We start from the raw sequence: 17159 nt of genomic DNA, 5'->3' as shown, positions 1-17159 counted from the left end.
ATAGATCTTGGAAACTAGCCTTTATCTGATACGTCATTTGCAAATATCTTCTCCCATTCTGTAGGTTGTCTTTTAGTTTTGTTGACTGTTTCTTTTGTGGTGCAGAAGCTTTTTATCTTGATGAAGTCCCAATAATTCATTTTTGCTTTTGTTTCTTTTGCCTTCATGGATGTATCTTGCAAGAAGTTACTGTGACCAAGTTCAAAAAGGGTGTTCCCTGTGTTCTTCTCTAGGATTTTGATGGAGTCTTGTCTCACATTTAGATCTTTCATCAATTTTGAGTTTATCTTTGTGTATAGTGTAAGAGAGTGGTCTAGTTTCATTCTTCTGCATGTGGATGTCCAATTTTCCCAGCACCATTTTTTTTTAAAGACACATTTATTCAGCGTCATGATCAGACTATTACATTTAGCAATCAACAGCATGGGTACAAAAAAAATCTACATTAAAACCCTTTGTTGGAATGCTTTACACTTTCCACAGAACAGAAACTAAAATAACCTGTTATACAATTAGTCACAAATACAGTCCTCGAGTTTTTTGCCCATACACGAGTATTGTCTAAAACATGTCTTCTTTGTAGCAGCTAGGCCCTGCCACCACTGTGCTTGGCTGAGTTCACAAATCTGTTGTAACCTGTAGCTTCCCTGTCACTTCTCTGGCTCTCCTCTCCTGCTAAGCTTTGTTTCCTGGCAGTAATTAAAACCTTCTGCCACTGCCATAGCTGCTGCTGGAGCCACCATAGCCACCTTGGTTTTGTGGTTTGGCAAAGTATTGGCCTCTACCACCATAGGGGGCCAGAGCTTCTGCCTCCAAAATTTCCTCCTTTCATGGGTCCAAAATTTGAGGATTGATTGTTGTAATTGCCAGAATTGTCATAGCTTCCGCCACCTCCAAAGTTCTTCCGTCATTACCAAATCCGTTTTAGCCATCCCCACTGCCACTGTATCCACCACCACCTCGACTGCCACCGAAGCCACCTCGACCACTGAAGTTCCCTTCACGACCAAAGTTGTAATTCCCACCAAAACCACCTCCACGAACACCACCAAAGTTTCCAGAACCACTTTGGCCTCTTTGGCTGGACGAAGCTCTAACCATCTCTTGCTTCGATAGGGCTTTCCTTACTTCACAGTTGTGGCCATTCACAGGATGGTATTTTTGAATGACAATCTTGTCTACAGAGTCGTGGTCGTCAAAGGTCACAAAAGCGAAACCTCTCTTTTTGCCACTGCCTCTGTCAGTCATGATCTCAATCACTTCAATTTTCCCATACTGTTCAAAATAATCTCTTAGATGATGTTCTTCAGTGTCTTCTTTAATGCCACCAACAAAAATCTTTTTCACAGTTAAGTGGGCACCAGGTCTTGGAGAATCTTCTCGGGAGACAGCCCTCTTTGGGTCCACAACTCTTCCATCCACCTTGTGCTGCCAAGTGTTCATGGCTGCGTCCACCTCTTCCATGGTGGAGGACTTTGGTGAACCCAAAGCCAGCCTCTGGAGCGCTTGGTGTTAGAGTCTCTCATTACCACACAGTCCGTAAGTATCCCCCATTGCTCAAAATGGCTCCTCAGACTCTCATCGGTTGTTTCGAAGCTCAAACCTCCGATGAAGAGCTTCCACAGCTGCTCGGGCTCTTTGGGAGACTCCGACTTAGACATGACGCTGATGGGACCCCTCCCAGTCTCCCCGACTTTAACGATGCTTACTCGGCGGCGTCCAGGGGCAGAAAGCCCCAGCACCATTTATTGAAGAGACTGTCTTTTTTCCAATGGAAAGTCTTTCCTGCTTTCTCGAATATTAGTTGACCATAAAGTTGAGGGTCCACTCCTGGATTCTCTATTCTTTCCATTGATCTATTTGTCTGTTTTTGTGCCAGTACCACACTGTCTTGATGACCACAGCTTTGTAGTACAACCTGAAATCTGGCATTGTGATGCCCCCAGATATGGTTTTCTTCTTTAAGAAGAAAGAACCATTGGCTATGCAGGGTCTTTTCTGATTCCACACAAATATTAAGATGATATGTTCTAACTCTCTGAAGAAAGTCCATGGTATTTTGATAGGGATTGCATTAAACATGTAAATTGCCCTGGGTAACATTGACATTTTCACAATATTAATTTTTCCAATTAATGAGCGTGGAATATTTTTCCATCTCTGTGTCTTCCTCAATTTCTTTCAGAGCTGTTCTGTAGTTTTTAGGGTATAGAGCCTTTACCTCTTTGGTTAGGTTTATTCTTAGGTATCTTATGCTTTTGGGTGCAATTGTAAATGGGATTGACTCCTTAATTTCTCTTCCTTCAGTCTCATTGTTAGCGATATGATGAATCACATTGATTGTTTTACGAGTGTTGAACCAGCCTTGTGTCCCAGGAATAAATCCCACTTGGTCATGGTGAATAATCTTCTTAATGTATTGTTAGATCCTATTGGCTAGTATCTTGTTCAGAATTTTTGCATCCATGTAAATCAGGGATATTGGTCTATAATTTTATTTTTTGGTGGGATTTTTGTCTGGTTTTGGAATAGGGTGAAGCTGGCCTCATATAACAAGTTTGGAAGTATTTCATCTCTTTCTATCTTTCTAAACAGCTTTCGTAGAATAGGTATGTTTTCTTCTTTAAACGTTTGATAGAATTCCCCTGGGAAGCCATCTGGCCCTGGACTTTTATGTCTTGGGAGGTTTTTGATGACTGCTTCAATTTCCTCCCTGGTTATCAGCTTGTTCAGGTTTTCTATTTCTTCCTGTTCCAGTTTTGGTAGTTTGTAGTTTTCCAGAAATGCGTCCATTTCTTCTAGATTGCCTAATTTATTGGTGTAAAGCTGCTCATAAAAAGTTTTTAAGATCCTTTGTATTTCCTTAGTATTGCTGGTGATCTCTCCTTTCTCATTCATGATTTTATTAATTTGAGTCTTCTCTCTCTTCTTTTTAATAATGCTGGCTAATGGTTTATCTATCTTATTAATTCATTCAAAGAATTAACTCCTGGTTTTGTTGATCTGTTCCACAGTTCTTCTGGTCTCTATTTCCTTGAGTTCTGCTTGAATCTTTATTAACTCTCTTCCTTTGTTGGGTGTAGGTTTGATTTGTTGTTTTCTCTCCAGCTCCTTTAGGTGCAAGGTTAAATTTGTATTTGAGTTCTTTCCAGTCCTTGGATGGATTCTTGTATTGCGATGTATTTCCCCCTCAGGACTGCTTTTGCTGTATCCCAAAGATTTTGAATGGTTGTATCTTCATTCTCATTATTTTCCATGAATCTTTTGAAATCTTCCCTAATTTCCTGGTTGACCCTCTCATCTTTTAGCAGGATGGTCCTTAACCTCCATGTGTTTGAAGTCCTTCCAAACTTCTTCTTGTGATTTAGTTCTAATTTCAAAGCATTATGGTCTGAAAATATGCAGGGGACAATCCCAATCTTTACGTATTGGTTAAGACCTGATTTGTGACCCAGTATGTGGTCTATTCTAGAGGAAGTTCCATGTGCACTTGAGAAGAATGTGTATTCAGTTGCGTTTGGATGTAAAGTTCTATAAATATCTGTGAAATCCATCTGGTCCAGTGTATCATTTAAAGCTCTTGTTTCTTTGGAGATGTTGTTGTGCTTAGAAGATCGGTCGATTGTAGAAAGCACTACATTCAAGTCACCAAGTATAAGTGTATTATTATCCAAGTATGTCTTAATTTTGGTTATTAATTGATTGATATACTTGGCAGCTCCCACTTTCAGGGCATCAATATTCATGTTTGTTAGGTCCTCTTGTTGGATAGATCCTTTAAGTGTGATATACTGTCCCTCTTCATTTGTTACTACAGTCTTTGGGATAAACTTTAGTTTATCTGATATAAGGATGGCTACCCCTGCTTTCTTTTGAGGACCACTTGAATGGTAAATGGTTCTCCACCCTTTTATTTTCAGGCTGTAGTGTCCTTACATCTAAAATGAGTCTCTAGTAGACAGCAAATAGATGGGTCTTGCTTTTTTATCCAGTCTGAATCTCTGCACCTTTTGATGGAGTCATTAAGCCCATTCACATTCAGAGTTACTATTGAAAGATATGAATTTAATGTCATCATGATACCTATTCAGTTCCTGTTTTTGTGGTTTGTTTCCTTGGGCTTCCTCTTTCTTTTGCATAGTCCCCCTTACTATTTCTTGCAGTGTTGGCTTGGTGGTCACATAGTCTTTCAGTTTCTGCCTATCATGGAAGCTCTTTATCTCTCCTTCTATTCTGAATGAGAGCCTTGCTGGATAAAGTATTCTTGGCTGCATGTTCTTCTCATTTAGGACCCTGAGTATATCCTGCCAGCCCTTTCTGGCCTATCAGGTCTCTGTGGAGAGGTCTGCTGTTAATCTAATATTTCTCCCCATAAAAGTTAGAGATTTCTTGTCTCTTGCTGCCTTAAGGATTTTCTCTTTATCTTTGGAATCTGCAAGTTTCACTATTAAATGTTGAGGTGTTGAGCAGTTTTTATTTATTTTAGGTTGGATCTCTCTATGTCTTGGATCTGAATGTATGTTTCCCTTCCCAAGGTAGGGATGTTCTCAGCTATGTTTGTTCAAATACATATTCTGGACCTTTGTCCCTTTTGGCGCCCTCAGGAACCCCAATTAAATGTAGATTTTTCCTTCTGAGGCTGTCATTTATTTCCCTTAATCTCTCCTCATGATCTTTTAATTGTTTTCCTCTTTTTTCCTCAGTTTCCCTCCTTGCCATCAACTTGTCTTCTATGTCACTCACTCATTCTTCTCCCTCATTAACCCTCATCGTTAGGATCTCCAGTTTGGATTGCATCTACCTTAATTGATTTTTAATTTCAGCCTGATCAGATCTAAATTCTGTAGTCATGAAGTCTCTTGAATCCTTTATGCTTTTTTCTAGAGCCACCAGTAGCTTTATAATTGTGCTTCTGAATTGGCGTTCTGACATTGAATTGTAATCCAAATTTTGTAACTCTGTGGGAGAGATGAGTATTTCTGATTCTTTCTTTTGGAGTTAGTTTTTCCTTCTAGTCATTTTGCTCAATGCAGAGTGGCCAAAAACAAGTTGTACTGGAAAAAGGAGAAAAAGAGAGATAGAAGAAGAAGAAGAAGAAGAAGAAGAAGAAGAAGAAGAAGAAGAAGAAGAAGAAGAAGAAGAGGAGGAGGAAGAAGAGGAAGAAGAAGAAGAAGAAGAAACAAAATGGGAGGGATGAACAAACAAAATAAAAAACAAGGGGGAGTATCCTCTGAGGAAGTTCCATGTGCACTTGAGAAGAATGTGTATTCAGTTGCGTTTGGATGTAAAGTTCTGTAACTTTATTCTGTTTATTTATTCTATATACTGTAAATCCCTCAACCTCCCCTGGAACTTTCCAGTGCTGCTTGGTCAATAACTTGCTTTTCCCCTGTCCTTTTAGCTGGTCTTCTGGGGGAGGGGCCTGTGTGCTGATTCTCAGGTGTCTGCACCTGGGGGATCTGCCCAGCCCCCTGCCAGGTGCACGGCTCAGTGGGAGCTGTTTATCCTGTGAGGCCCCAGCTCAGTCCCAGGTACAAGGTGACACCAGGAGGAACAACAGTGGCGGCAGCCAGCTGTCCACCTCTGGAGTTAGCTCCCACAGTAACTATCACAGCTCTCAGTCTGCAGGGGCCTGGATGCTCCGGGGGTGGGGGCCGCTGATCTGCACTGCTCGCCCCCCCCCCCCCGGCTGCAGGAGCGTCCTCGCTGTCCTGGGCCCTCCAGGCCTCTGCCTGTGCGAGCGGGGATGGAGGGGAGCGCCGGATCTTGGGCTGTGTCCCCCACCGCCCTGGGCTCTGGGGCCTGCGCCACTGGAATCTCGCTCCCGGGACTTGCAGCCCCCTCTGTGCGGAGCCGCCTCCGAGTTGCTCCTGAGGCCCAGCCAGGCACGCGCTGCAGCCCTTTAGGGAGCTCTGCCGCGGTGTGTGGTGCACTCTCACCTAGGGCGCAGTTCCCCTGTTAGTGCCCCTGGGAGCCTGAGGGCATCCCTGCCCCTCCTGGGATCTTGCTTGAACTCCTTGGGAGCGCCTTTCTGTCCGGGAAGGTTGGTGCAGCTCCTGCTTCTCTGGGACTGGGCTTTCCTGTCCTGGGGACACTCGCCCCGGCCTTAGCACGGCTCCTCGGGGGACCCCTCCCCATTGGATGCTTTTTTCTCTATTTTTTTTTCCATTTTCCTACCTTGATAAACGCACAAACTCTTCTCACTTTAGCATTCAGCTGTTCTCTCTTTAAGTCTCGGACCGAATTCGTAGGTTTTCAGAATGATTTGAAAGTTATCTAGGTAAGTTGGTGGGGGCAGGTGACTTGGGGATCCTACTCTTCTGCCATCTTGCCCCGCCCCCCTTAATTACATTTTAAATTATTTATTGTTACTGCCTAGAGATGCAGCTGATTTGGGGGGTATTATATAGCTTGCAACTTTGCTGAATTTTTGCTTTTATTTCCCTTGCCTCCAGATACACCTCTAGTAAGAAGTTGCTCTGGCTGAGGTCAAAGACATTGCTGCTGGTATTCTTTTCTAGGATTTTGATGGATTCTTTGTCTCACATTTAGGTCTTTCATCCATTTTGAATTTATTTTTGTGTACAGTATAAGGAAGTGGTCCAGTTTCATTCTTCTACATGTAGCTGTCCAGTTTTTCTTTCTTTTTTTTTTTAGACCAAATGATGAATAAATTTTTATTGATCTGGTTAGTATTTGTCCTGATCCCAGGATACAGATACAATAATAAGTTGTGGGTTAGAGTTTTTAAATTTACTCATTAATCCACTCAAATATATTCTCTGAGCACCTCTTCTGTGTCAGGCACTGTGCTTGGCATAGAGGATATTAGCAAACAAGATAGACAGAAAAAAAAAAAGATAGACGGAGGTAGACATCAAACAGTGACAGGTGTGGAGCATCTGAGTGGCTCAGTTGGTTAAGCATCTGACTTTTTTAAAGATTTTATTTATTTATTCATGAGAGACACAGAGAGAGAGCCAGAGACACAGGCAGAAGGAGAAGCAGGCTCCATGCAGGGAGCCCGACATGGGACCCAATCCTGGCACTCCGGGATCACACCCTGAGCCAAAGGTAGATGATCAACCACTGAGCCACCCAGGCATCCCAAGCATCTGACTCTTGATTTTGGCTCAGGTCATGATCACAGCCTCCCAGCTCAGAGGAGATCTGCTTGACCAGTTTAGCGCCTGTCTTCAGCCAGGGTGTGATCCTGGAGCCCAGGATCGAGTCCCACATCCAGCTCCCCGCATGGAGCCCGCCCCTTCCCCTGCCCATGTCCCTGCCCCTCCCTCTGCGTCTCTCATGAACAAACAAATAAAATCCCCCCAAAAAGAAATATCTTCAAGTCAAAGGGAAAAAACCTGGTTGCTAGGTAAAGAATACATTGGGGCAGGAGGGTCAAGGGATGAAGCAGAGCGATCCATTAGAAGGCTACTGTTATTGTCCAAGTGAGAGATGATACTGGCTCAAATCAGGTAGTGGTAAGAAGGGGTCAGATTCTGGATGCATTTTGAAGGTTGTCCAGTTTTTCTAACACCGTTCATTGAAGATGCTGTCTTCTTTCTATTGGATATTCTTTCCTGCTTTGTTGAAGGTTAATAGACCATAGAGTTGAGAATCCATTTCTGTGTTCTCTAATCTGTTCCACCGATCCATGTGTCTGTTTTTGTGCCAGTACCATACTGTCTTGATGATCACAGCTTTGTAATAGAGCTTGAAGTCTGGAATTGTGATGCCTTCTGCTTTCTCTTTTCTTTTCTCTCCTTTTTTTGGATTGCTTTGGGTATTTGGGGTCTTTTGTGGTTCCATACAAATTTTATAATTGTGTGTTCTAGTTCTGTGAAAAATGCTAATGGTATTTTGACAGGGATTGCATTGATTGTGTAGATTGCTTTGGGTAGTATAGACATTTTAACAATGTTTTTTCTTCCAACCCAAGAACATGGAATGTTCTTCCATTTCTTTGTGCCCTATTCAGTTTCTTTTGTAAGTGTTCTATGGTTTTCAGAGTACAGATGGTTGTTTATTTCTAGGTATATTTTGTGCAGTTGTAAACGGAATAGATTTCCTTGATTTATTTTTTTGACTGCTTCGTTATTGGTATATAGAAATGCAACAGATTTCTGTACATTGATTTTGTATCCTGTAACTTTGCTGAATTCATGTATGAGCTCTAGCAATTTGTTTGGTGGAATCCTTTAGGTTTTCTAAATAGAGTATCATGTCATCTGCAAAAAGTGAAAATATGACTTCTTCCTTGCCAATTTGGATTCCTTGTATTTCTTTTTTATTGTCTTATTGCTGAAGCTAAGACTTACAATACTATGTTAAGTAGTAATGGTGAGAGAGATCATCCCTGTCTGGTTCTTGACTAGGTGAAAAGCTCTCAGTTTTTCCCCATTGAGGATGATATTAGCTCTGGGTCTTTCATATAGGGCCTTCATGATATTAAGATATGCTCCATCTCTACCGACTTTGTTGAGGGTTTTTTTTTTTTTTTAATCAAGAATGGATGCTGTATTTAGTCAAATGCTTTTCCTGCATCTATTAAGGGGATCTTATGGCTCTTATCCTTTATTTTACTAATGTGGTGTATTATTGATTAATTTGTGAATATTAAACAATCCCTGCAGCCCAGGAATTAATCCTATATGATCGTGGTGAATGATTCTTTTAATGTACTGTTAAATTTGATTTGCTAGTATTTTGTTGAGAATTTTTGCATCCGTGTTCATCAGGGATATTGGTCTGTGTTTCTCCTTTTGAGTGGGGCCTTTATCTGTGTTTAGAATCAAAGTAATGCTGGCATTGTAGAAAGAGTTTGAAGTTTTCATTCCATTTTTACTTTTTAGAACAGTTTGAGAAGAATAGGTAATAATTCTTTAAATGTCTGGTAGAATTTCCCCGGGAAGAAATCTGACCCTGGACACTTGTTTATTGGGAGATTTTTGATTACTGATTCAATGTTTTGCTGGTTATGGGTTTGTTCAGGTTTTCTATTTCTTCTTGTTCTAGTTTTGGTAGTTTGTATTTTTCTAGTAATTTATCTATTTCTTCCAGATTGCCCAGTCTGTTGGCATACAGTTTTTCATAATATTCTCTTATAATTGTTTGTATCTCTGTGGTGTTGGTTGTGATCTCTCCTCTTTCATTCATAATTTTATTTATTTGGCTCCTTTCAATTTTCTTTTTGATAGGTCTTGCTGAGGGCTTATCAGTTTCATTAATTCTTTCAAAGAACCAGCTCTTAGTTTCATTTCACTCTTGTTGTCATTGCATCCAGTAGGTTTTGCATCTCAGTTATAGCATTTTTATTTCAGCCTTACTAGATTTTAGCTTTTATCTGTGTAGTAAGGAATTCCCTAGTGTCTTTGATGCTTTTCTCAAGCCCAACTAGTATCCTTAAGAATGTTTTTTGGGATCCCTGGGTGGCACAGCGGTTTGGCGCCTGCCTTTGGCCCGGGGCGCGATCCTGGAGGCCTGGGATCGAATCCCACGTCGGGCTCCCTGCATGGAGCCTGCTTCTCCCTCTGCCTGTGTCTCTGCCTCTCTGTCTCTCTCTGTGTAACTATCATGAAAAAATAAATAAAATCTTTAAAAAAAAAAAAAAGAATGTTTTTTTAAGTTTTTAGTTATACCTGTTTTGATTAAATTCCTGGTTTTACTTCTGTTTTTTTCTTTTTCGGGTGAATTCCTCTGTCTTGTCATTTTGTCTAAGTCCCTGGTTTTTGTTTGTATGTTAGGAAAGCTATTACATTCCTGCTCCTGAGCGTAATGGCTATATTTAGAAGAGGTCCTACACTACCTTGGGCCTGGTGCTTCAGGAGGTATTCAGAGCATATATTCTGCTGTTGTGTTTTGGCTGCTTCTTCTTTCAGGTCAGTCCTCAGCAGAGTTTCTCCTTGCCTGCAGTGAGGGTGTTTGGACCTTATCCACTGTGTGGCAAGCTTTAACTAGGTGTGTTTTGGTCTTTGTGTTAAAAGAAGCTTGATCCTATTTCCCCTTGAGCTGAAGCTTTGTAGTGCTCTATCATCTGCACACTTGGTGCATGTCAGGTGTGTGTAGTGGTCTTCTGGGGCAAACTTGCTGCTGATTCTCAGGCAGACTTGCTCTAGTGGAGATACACCTTCAGTGGGCCGGGGCGGGGGGTGAGGTTTGGTATAAGTGGCTCCAGCCTTCACTGGGGGATGTTGTGTTCCTCACTGAAGTTGCTTAGTACTTAAGGGGGTGGAGGAATAGCATTGCCTCACACTCTTGGTCCAAAAGCAGGGAGTTTAAACCTGCCATTCCTCAGGAAGCCCTCACAGAAGGGCAAACAATCTCCCTTCTTGTGTACCTGGCTACCATAACATTCCTGCCTTCATCCTGTCTGTGTCTGAGTTGTCTGCCTGCCAGATGAAACAGCACTCCTGTGTTTTATCTCAGGTGTGTAGCTTGGTTTTCAAAACTTCAAATTTGAGGAAACCATAAATCCTTGCTGATCCTCTGGGGGAAGGTCTTGCAGCACTGTGGCCAGTGTTGGTTTGTCCCAGAAAAACAGTCTCACAACCACACAGCAGTTTGGAGTTTATAGTAAAATGCAGCAAAATGGCACCACCAAGGATTTTTGCCCTCATCAGGCATTTCTGTTCCTATGCTAGTGAACAAGGCAGCACCTTGTGGCCCACCAGCTATTTGTACTCAGAGAGGCTGTACCACCACTTCCAAATGCACTCCAAGAAGGGGAACTATCTCTCCCAGTGAGACCCAGAGGACCCTCAGACCATGCTGCCTTCTCCAGGGCCTCAGCCTTCCTTCTCCACAAGGAGTACCACTAAGCCCACCAGGCTTGATTCCAGCTATGATGTGAACTTCTAAAACTTCAGACTTTGAGCTCTGCTGCTTATAAAAAGTTGTGGTAGTCCACCCCTCTCCCTTTCCCAGTAAGTGGTTTTGGGAAAGAGTTTTTCTTGTGCAATCCCCTGCTTGCTTTCTCTCTTTCTCCCTGTCTTTCCTTCTGTCTCTCTCTCTCTCCCTGTCTCTCCTGTCTCTCTCTCTCCCCTCTCTCCAAGTCTCTCCCTCTGACTCCCTGTCTCTTTCTCTCCCTGTCTCTCTCTATCCCTTTCTCTCCTTCTCTCTCTCTCTCTCTTCCCGTCTCTTTCTCTCCCCCCCTTTCCTTCTCTCTGTCTCTCTCCCCGCTCCTACTCTCTCTCTCTCCTTCTCCCCTGACCTCATGATCATGGCTAGCTCCACTCCACATCATCCACAATTCTTTTCTCTCTCAAATCCACTCTCTGCAGCTCTTTCCTTCCACGATGTGGCCATTTTCCTACATCTAGATTTGCAGTTTTTTTTTTCTCAGCCCTCAAATTGATTTCTTGGGTGTTCAGAATGATTTGATATTCATCTAGCTGTGTTTGAGGGAGGAGGCAGGCTAGGGTCCACCTACTTCTTTGTCATCTTAACTGAGGTGATCATGTTTTTTGTCTCTCATCGTGCTAATATCATGTGTTTCGTTGATTTTTATATGTTGAACAATCCTTGCTCCCAAGAATAAATCCAAATTGATGGTATATATTCTTTTTAAGGTGCTGTTGAATTCAGTTTGCTTGTATTTTATGGAGGATTTTGCATCTATGTTCATTGGGGATATTGGTCTATAGTTTCTTTTCTTGTAGTATCTTTGTCTGGATTTGATACTAATGAATGTTGACCTCATAGAGTGAGTTTGGAAGTGTTCCTTCTTCTTCAATTTTGGGAAGAGTTTGAGGAAGATCGGTGTTAATTTTCCTTTCAGTGTTTGACAGAATCCTCCAGTGAAAGCATCTGGTCCTAAGCTTTTCTTTTTTGGGAGATTTTTGGTTACTGATTCAATCTCCTTACTAGTTATATATCTGTTCAGATTTTCTATTTCTTCATGATTCAGTCTTAGATTCTGTTTCTAGGAATTTATTCATTTCTCCTAAGTTATCCAATTTGTTGGCATATAATTATCCATAGTAGTCTCTTAAGAACCTTTTTATTTCTGTGGTATTGCTCTTTCATTTCTGAGTTTGTTATTTGAGTCTTCTCTCTTTTTCCCTTGGTATTTAAGGGTTGATCAATTTTGTTAATCTTAAAAACAAAACAAAACAAAGCAAAACAACCACCCACTGTCAGTTTTGTTGATTTTTTTCTATTATTCTTCTCTTCTCTATTTCATTTATTTCTAATATTTATTATTTCCTTCATTCTCCTTTTTTTCTTTTTTCAGGTCATTGAGTTGTAAAGTTAGATTGCAGATCTGAGATTTCTTTTTAATCTAAGTATTTACCACTACATCTGTCCTTCTTAGTACTGCTTTTGTTGCATCCTCATAAGTTTTGGTATGATATAGTTTTGTTTTCATTTGGCTCAAGATATTTTCTAAGTTCTCTTGGGATTTTTTTTCTTTGACTCATGGGTTGTTTAATTTCTACATATTTGTGAATTTTCCAGTTTTCTTTCTGCTGTTCATTTCTACTTCCATTGCATTATGATCAGAGAAGATACTTATATGATTTAAGTCTTCTTTTTTTTTAAAATTTATTTATTAGTCACACAGAGAGAAAGAGAGAGGCAAAGACACAGGCAGAGGGAGAAGCAGGCTCCACGCACCGGGAGCCCGATGTGGGATTCGATCCCGGGTCTCCAGGATCGCGCCCTGGGCCAAAGGCAGGCGCCAAACCGCTGCACCACCCAGGGATCCCTTAAGTCTTCTTAAATTAAGATTTGTTTTGTGCTATAACATGTAGCCTATTTTGGTTAAAATTCCAGGTATGCTTGAGAAGAGTTCGTATCTTGTGGTAGCATTCTGTATCTATTAGGTCTATTGGTCTAGAGTGTTGTTCAAGTCCTCTTTCCTTAGTGATGTGGCTGTTCTATACACTATTGGAAGGAGAGTATTGAAATCCCTTCCTATTATTGTAGTGTTTTCCATTATTGAAAGTGGGGTGTTTCTTAAATTCCACATATGAGTAAAATCATATAGTATTTTGTTGGAGGGAAGAAAGAGAAAGAGAATTCGTAAGGGACTCTTAGAGAACATATTGAGGGTTGATGGGAGGGAGGTCGGTGAAGGATGCGTGAAGGGTATTAAAGGAGGGCACTTGTTATGATAAATGCTGGGAGTTGTATGTAAGTGGTAAATCCCTGAACTCTACTCCTAAAACCAATATTTCGCTGTATGATAACTAGCTAGAATTTAAATAAAAATTTGAAAGGAAAAAAAAAAAGAAAATGGAGTCTTGAAGCCTCTGACTATTATTGTGTTGCCATTTCTCCCTTCATTTTTGTCAATATTTGCTTTGTATCTTTGGGGTCTCTGATGTTTGGTGTCTATGTAGTTATAATTGCTGTATCTTCCTGTAGAATTGACCCTTTTATCATGTATAATGTCCTTCTTCTCTTACTACTGTTTTTTTTTCTTCTTACTACTGTTTTTGATTTAAAGTCTATTTTGTGTGACAAGAGTATGGCTTCCCCTGCTCTCTTTACATTATTATTTGCATGGAAGATCTTTTTCATCCTTTGCTTTTCAGGCTAGGTGTGCCTTTACATCTCAAGTGAGTCTCTTAGCAAATGATCTTTTGTTTTATTTAATCCATTCTGCCAGTTAGGTCTTTTTGTTGGGGACTTTAACTTACTCACATTTAAGTTAATTACTTAATTACATTAAGTTAATTTAAGTTAATAAGAAAGGACTCACTATTGCTGTTGTTGATTGTTTTCTATATGTCTTACAAGTATTTGGTACCTCATTTCCCCTCTGGTTCCCTTCCTTTGTGTTTCATTGATTTTGTGGTGACGTGCTTTGATTCCTTTCTCATTATCTCTTGTGTATCATCTATAGGTATTTTGTGGTTAAAAATACATAAAATGTCTTTCCTATCTCTGCTGTGGTAGGGCCAATTTAAAATAAAGAATCTGAACAATCATTACCATTGTCCTAATCTGTGCCCAGCGCTGAACCATCAGTTGATCCATGTGGACAGTCTTGTCCGTCAGTGACAATCCCAACAGGATGACCCTTTCTGCCTGCACCAACTTCCCAACCTCATGACCATGCACACAGGGTTGGGGAGAGTGGGATTCTCGTACATGGATTCCAGAATTACTGGTTTCTAGGAGACATGACTATCAGCCTGGCAGACTTACTTCCAGAGGGGGCTGTTAAAATCCACACAACTTCCAGAAAGCCGTAAATTCCTGTTTTCTCCAGTAAAGTCCTCCCCATTCCTAAGGCCAGAAAGGAAGGGGACGAGAAATCACCAGGGACAGTGACAAAGGGCCTCATTTGGTTTCCACTCCACCCTGAAATCCCTCCTTACTCAAATGATAAAGGAAATCCCTTTCACTTCTACTGGGTCACACTCCCCTCTTGAGGCTCTGAAGGGAATAGCACATTGTCTCCCCTGACTGGCTGTTTTCCTCATGCTCCTTCCAGGGGTGACCTGAGAGGGCAGATTGTGCGAGACATGTCTGGGGAGGCCATATAATTGGACTCACAGTCAGTGTTTATTGTCTGCCAGGCTGAAGGCACTCAGACCACCTTGGAGTGATCCTATGTTGGGATCCTATGGACAATTGGACACATTCCATGCTGAGGGGCTTTATTGGCTCCTATACCTGTGAGGAACCTTCAAAGGAAGCAGGTCTATGATAGTAAGTAGTGGATTGAGCTATCCTGGGTCCCCAGAAGACAGGCTAATAAACTAAAATCCACCTTTCTGAGCCCAGTTGGGCCAGCTACTTCTTCACCACATGTGATTCCCTCCCACAGAGGATACAGAGTGTGCAGAACTCAGGAATGTATGGTGGGGGGTGGAGGCACACACTACAAAGGCAAATGGAGGAGGCTTCTCTGAAGGACAGGTTTTGAGGCAGACCTCAGGTTGAATTGTTTAAAACACAGCCTGCAGGTATGGCAGGTACTTGCAGCATCCTGGGTGGCTGGGCTGTTGGAGGTCTTGCTCCTGCCTAGGGTCTTCCCCATGGCTCTGGGTGCTTGTGCTGCAATACCCACTGCCCTGGGGCATCTGTTCCAGCATTCCAGCAAGACCCTTCATCCTGATTGGTTCCCTCAGCACCATAAAGTGCATAGAGTTGGCGCAACAAGAGAGGACTTGGGTCAGAGAAGGTGGGAATGTCTTTAACTATAGAGGCAGCAGTGGCCTGGGAAGGAAGCCATTACACTGTGGCCTGGCCAGCCCTTTGGGCACTTTGGTCTGAAACAGTAGAAGGCTGCTTCAAGAGAAGTATAGCTGCCCCTTGCCAATGGTCCCACTTCCCATGCACGTGTGGCTACCTTAGGGGCCAGGAGGATTGGGACCCCTTTCTGGGTCTGAGTATGCTGTAGCGCTGAGTGCTGTGACAGAGACTGGTTACCTTTCTGTGGGACAGGCACATGCAGGGGGTCTTCAGGGAAGACAACTTGACACTCTGAGGCAGCCTGAAGGAGGTAGTTGGTAGTAGAGGGTGTCATCAGACCTCAACTACTTCTGCAGCTTTTAGAACTGTGAAAAAATTCTTGTGAGGGGACCGTGGAGGCTAGAGAAGGAGCATGAGCACCTGCTGCCTCCACACTGGCTGCGAACAGAGCCAGGTGAAAGCTGGGCCTTGGGTGAGCCAGAGGTGGTAGTCCTATAGCTGTTAGAGGTAGTACTGCCTTTCCTGGAGCCATAATGTTCTCTTCTTCCTCAGGCCTTGGGCTTTCAAGCTCAGTCAGTCTCCCATCTTCCCTCCTTCCTCTACAGACAGGATCATCCATTAAAGTTGCCTAAAAACAAGGCTCCTATAGGGAGCCTTTGGCATAACCCAAACTCAGGTTTGTTTTTGCCTATTTTTATTTATTTCTTTTAAGACCACCTCCTTACAATCTCCAGAGAGAAAGTACAAAACAAGAAACAGACTTGATTTTTTCAATTTTAGTTTTATTTATTCATGAGAGACACAGAGAGAGGGGCAGAGACACAGGCAGAGGGAAAAGCAGACTCCATGCAGGGAGCCCAATGTGGGACTTGATCTCGGGACTCCAGGATCACACCCTGGACTGAAGGCAGGGACTCAACCATTGAGCCATCCAGGATCCTCAGACTTGATTTTACATACATAAACAGTGTGCTGGACTTTAAAGCACTACTGATAACATTACAGAAGAACTTCACCTAACTCCAGGGCACTTCAATATTTCAGAAGAGTAGGTAAAGCATGTTCTCTTTATTCTCCTACTGGATGTTCTCAGGTGTAAGTCACTGCTCCTGCTTTTTGACATATATTCCATGTAGAAGATATGGAGCCTAGAAATCACACTGACAGTTGCAGTAGGCCATAGGATGCCTAGATACCCCAGGATACCCAACATACAAAAACTGCCCCCTGTGGGTTGGCCCCAGCCATACTGACCTTATCATGGCCCAGTTCTGAGGGAGTATTTGTGGTGAGCCTGTCATGTGAAGGCACTGGGCTATCCATACTCACCACGTGTAATCCTCACTGACTATGAGGCAGGACCACCATGATCTAGGTGAGATGTGGTGCCAGGAGACTGTTCTGAGGGCCAAGGTCAACATGTAGTGGCCTAAGCCGTTGGGCCTAGGCAGTCTACCTCTCTTCAAATTCCAGGGCAGGGTCAACAATGGTGCTATAACAAGGAAATTTTGCCCAACTGATAGTCAGGTTGTCATTAAGCTGTAATAATTATGACAGGATGGTGTTGGTACAGAGAAGTATAAATGGGCCATGCAGTGTAATAGCACATCCAGCAGCAGAACTTACTATAGATGGAAATCCAGTTTATAATAAAGCTTGCAGATCAGTGGGCAAATTGTGGGCTGAGAAATCAATTTGCCAGAGCAATTTGTTATCCATATGGAAAATGAAATAAAATTGGATGTTTGTTTTAAACCATAAATAAAAATAAATTGCCAATGGGCTAAAGACCTAAAAGTGAAAATTAAACATTTAAAACTGTTAGAAAAATTTGCAGGAGACTATATTTATGAGTTTTCTGTAAGGATTCCATAAACAAGACACAAAGTGTAAATCATATAAGAATTTGACATCATAAAAAACAGCAACAAAAACAAAAAGCCCATTAACAGGGAGAAAATAGTAGGTTAGTGTACAGAATGCATAATGAAGTTGCATAAATCAATAAG

General features: G+C 42.0%; 1 pseudogene; it reads right to left on the bottom strand.

The window, feature by feature from the left end:
* Positions 1 to 394: 394 nt before the first annotated feature.
* LOC140611783 (heterogeneous nuclear ribonucleoprotein A1-like) lies at positions 395 to 1661 on the bottom strand (annotated as a pseudogene).
* Between the last annotated feature and the right edge of the window lie 15498 nt (positions 1662 to 17159).

The sequence above is a fragment of the Canis lupus genome, chromosome 20, assembly GCF_048164855.1.
Source record: "Canis lupus baileyi chromosome 20, mCanLup2.hap1, whole genome shotgun sequence".
Classification (NCBI taxonomy): domain Eukaryota; kingdom Metazoa; phylum Chordata; class Mammalia; order Carnivora; family Canidae; genus Canis; species Canis lupus.
This window is presented reverse-complemented; position numbering and strand designations above follow the sequence as displayed.